This window comes from Sinocyclocheilus rhinocerous, unplaced genomic scaffold (assembly GCF_001515625.1).
Source record: "Sinocyclocheilus rhinocerous isolate Xijiao unplaced genomic scaffold, SAMN03320098_v1.1 scaffold3292, whole genome shotgun sequence".
Lineage (NCBI taxonomy): Eukaryota > Metazoa > Chordata > Actinopteri > Cypriniformes > Cyprinidae > Sinocyclocheilus > Sinocyclocheilus rhinocerous.
In genome coordinates, this window is record NW_015662922.1 from 50,716 (window position 1) to 55,066 (window position 4,351).

Consider the following 4,351-nt stretch of genomic DNA (forward strand, 5'->3'; position numbering starts at 1 on the left):
CGCAAATTTTCTAGAGGGACATCTATCACCGTTGCACTCGCATCTCGCACAAAGGAGCCGCATGTTTAGAAAGCCATGTAAAATTAATGCAAGTTCAACTTTGAAAAAAACATATATCGAGACTTTATGGCGGTGTTTTTTCCCCATCCCACTGCATCTCATGTTTTTAAATGACAAATGAACTCTGTGTGATTGGCTTTCCACCCTTTGTATTAAACTATGCATACATACGGTGGTAACATGGTACATTAATGGTATGTGATGGTAATTCCACAGGAATTTGAATCTTATTGCCAGATTCATATATCATGGTATTTACATAATATAGTCAAAGAATGCAACAGCAACCAAGGGAAAAAAACCTACATTGAAAAACAAATTGGTAGAAATGATTTTCACTCAGAAACTACTAATACATTTTACAATAAATTACAAAGGAATGGCAAATAACACTTTTTGAAGTAGAAAGGAGTGTTATTTTAGTGTCATTGAGATACTATTATACTTTTCATTAATATTCTGAATAAAGCATTTGAAAAACATTTTATATTTTCTGATTTGATTTTATTTCTACTTAAATTTTTAGTAATCTTGTTGTGTTTTTGCTATTTTTTTTATTTTATTTTAAATGTCTAGATTTTTTTTTTTTCAGTTTTAGTTTTACTTATTTTAGTACTTCAAGTTAAACTGTTAAAATTAGTTTTTAAATAGGTTTTATTTTATTTTAAAGTGTAATTTATTTAAAGCAATTGAAAATCTTTTTTGCTATGGTTTTAGTTTTAGTTAAAGACTGTAAAATGTACTCTAATAATCCTTTAGTTTTTTTTTTATTTACAGCTTAAAAAATTAAAATAATAATATAAATAAAATAAAAATAATTAAATTTTAATTGTACTCAAAATAGGCTACATACTAGTCTTTATGCAAAAGTATCATTACTATTGATTATTTATTTATTTATTTATTTTTTATTTGTGTTTTTTTTTTTTTTGAGTGATATGTGACTTTTTTGTCATGAACCTACAATTAAACACAGATTAAAGGGGTCATATGATGCGATTTCAAGTTTTCCTTTCTCTTTGGAGTGTTACAAGCTCTTGGTGCATAAAGAAGATCTGTAAAGTAGCAAAGACTAAAGTCTCAAATCCAAAGAGATATTCTTTATAAAAGTTAAGAGTCAGCCACGCCTACCTAAAACGGCTCGTTCTAACACGCCCCCACATATCTACCTCACTATGTGGAAATATTAGCATAATGCCGCCCAAATGTGCACGCAAAGAAAGAAGGCGTGGTTTCAGGAACAGCAGTAGTGTTGATGCAGCATGTCAGGGAGACGCTGTGATTCAGTGCGAAAGCAAAAGCACTTTATTTGGCCTTCCGGAAGTAGGCCAATAGGAAGTTGGAAGTTCCGGAAGTAGATGCAATTAGGAATCATTGGTTAAGATTTATTTACAACAGAACAGCACAACCCAGATTTTCGAATTTGTGCAACGCATTTTATGGACGACAGTTTTTTGAACCTAGAAGAGTACAAGACTGACAATGCACTGGGTCAGCTGGCCAATCAGAGCAGACTGCGCTTGTCAAAGGAGGGGGCTTTGTTGAAAACAAAGCGTTTGAGAGAGGCGGGGCATAGAGGACCTACAATAATGTACAGTATTTGGAAAATAATGTGTTTTTTGAACATTAAAGCATGTCAACATATTCTGTTACACCAAATACACAAAATAATGATCTTTAAAATAGCATCATATGACCCCTTTAACAGATTAACCTACAAATTTAAACAGTCTGGTTGACAAAATTGTCTTGTTTTCACTTGTTGTCTACTAATATTAATATTGTTTATTAATTCATTATTAATATTAATAATGTGATATGAAAGTTTATAGTACTCAATAGTAGTCAGCGCATACCATGGAATTAACATGTCAAAAATCCACAATTCCAGAAAGTGATTAAGACTCAAACAATGTCATACTGAGCTGCTACAGCAGTGTAATGGACACACAGTAACTACACCGGTGATATTATGTAACTCTCTTTCACCACAGGAGCAAAAATCTCTTCTCTTCTCAAACCCAGAAGGCAACATTTTAACAAAACCATCTGATGTGCTCAGAAAAGCCTGGTTAGTGTTAGAAAACTGCTGTGTGATGACACAAGCTCTGGTCAGTCACAGCACGTGAGGCTCTGTCAATCTATAACCACATGATCTAAAACTACAGATCACAACCAGAAAACCACCAGGCATGATGAAAGACACTGGGACAAATCAAATCCTGCATGTTGTTAAGACACTAATTCTCTGTACACCTGCTCATAAATATAATATTCTATGAAAATAACTAAAGAAATAGGAAAAATAATTAAATAAATATGGATAAATATAGTATACAAATAAAATAAATTTAATATATAATATGAATAAATGTAATGTAATTTATAATATAATAAATGTATAACAATAAATATAAGAAATCTAATAGCATTTAAGAACATAACATTCCACGAAAAGAACTAAAGAAATAGGAAAAATAATTAAATAAATATGAATAAGAATAGTATAAAAATAACAATATATATATACAATATGAGTAAATATAGTGTAATTCATATTATAATAAATATATAGTATAATAAATAACAATAAATATTAGAAATCTAATATCATCTAATAGATTAAGGACATAATATTCCATGACAATAAATAGTAAATATAAGAAACGTAAATATAGTATGTAATATTAATAAAATACAATGTAGTATATAATATTATAATATAAAAAATTATATATATGAATAAATGTAATGCAATATTTATAATAAAATATATAAAAATAAATATAAGAAATCTAAAAATCTAATAGCATCTAATAGATTAAGACAATATTCTACAAAAAGAACTAAAGAAATAGCAAAAGAAATATACATACACTAGCCTATTAATAAAATATAATATAGCATATATATAAAAACATATCATGTCACAAAATATTGCATATTCTATGAAAAGAACTAAAGAAATAGTAAAACACATTATTATCAATATTATTATGTAATATTAATAAAACAATGTAATATACAATATAAAATATACAACAATAAATATAAGAAAATGCATAGATTTAATAGATTAAAACACAAATACAGAGTAACAGAGCAAACTAGAATAGGACATAAAGCAGAAATGAACGTTAAACAACTGAGAATAAAATAGAATAGAATAGAAGAACAGAACAGAATAGAGTAGAACAGAACAGAATAGATTAGAACAGAATAGATTAGAAGAATAGAGTAGAACAGAACAGAACAGAATAGAGTAGAATAGAATAGATTAGAAGAATAGAGTAGAACAGAACAGAACAGAACAGAATAGAGTAGAACAGAACAGACTAGAATAACAGAACAGAATAAAATAGAACAGAACAGAATAGATTAGAAGAACAGAATAGAGTAGAACAGAATAGAATAACAGAACAGAATAAAATAGAACAGAACAGAATAGAGTAGAACAGAATAGATTAGAAGAATAGAGTAGAACAGAACAGAATAGAGTAGAATAGAATAGAACAGAATAGAATAGAATAGAATAGAGCAGTATGAGGGAGTGCAGGATGTGATCTTCAGTTCACACAACAACACTGATTCTGACAAACACAAACACCTAGTCACCTTCAAGCGCAGCAGCCAGCGCTCGCCAAACATCGCGCGTCGAGGCGTCAGTGAGCCGATGGCGGTGCTGTCAGCGCGATCACTGCAGCGAAAGAGCATTTATATCATTTCTATAAACACATAATCTCCGCCGACACTCGTCGCGCACCTCCGCCGCTGTCAAACTGCAGCCGTAGCTCTCGCGCGCCGCCCGGAAACGGCGTCATGACGCACAGATGATCATGCGGACGCACGAGCACACCCCCCGACACACCTCAGCGCACGGCCAATCAGAGCGCAGGACACGCCCCCTGACGGGAACGCCGAGGACAGATTGAATGGTTGGACTGCATTATACAGTAATATTCAGTGCATGCAGTGCGCATACTGTACACTCATCATCTCGCCAACATCCAGCTTAAACAATGACAGTTAGTATGCGATGTGATGCGATGCTGTAGTGAAGAGAATAAAAACACAAGACAAATGCAATTCAGTTATAGAACATAGACACAAATCTCTGCAAGACCAAAACAGTGATGATTATAATGCAATGCAAATATTTAATATATAGAAAAAGCAATGTAAAAACAATAAAATGGTGACAAAAAGGGTAAATCTCTGTCGAAATCACAACTACAACCATTTTTCATCCAGAATGTGTGTGTGTGTGTGTGTGTGTGTGTGTGACCCTGGA

At 31.8% G+C, this 4,351-nt stretch overlaps 1 protein-coding gene across 1 annotated transcript in view; it reads right to left on the reverse strand.

The window, feature by feature from the left end:
• Positions 1–3,744, reverse strand: part of LOC107728334 (peroxisome proliferator-activated receptor alpha-like) — a 48,766-nt gene extending 45,022 nt beyond the window's left edge. Inside the window, exon 1 of the mRNA XM_016538474.1 lies at positions 3,676–3,744. The gene's annotated coding sequence lies outside the window, so the exon portion shown is untranslated. The remainder of the gene's footprint in view (positions 1–3,675) is intronic.
• Positions 3,745–4,351: the final 607 nt, after the last annotated feature.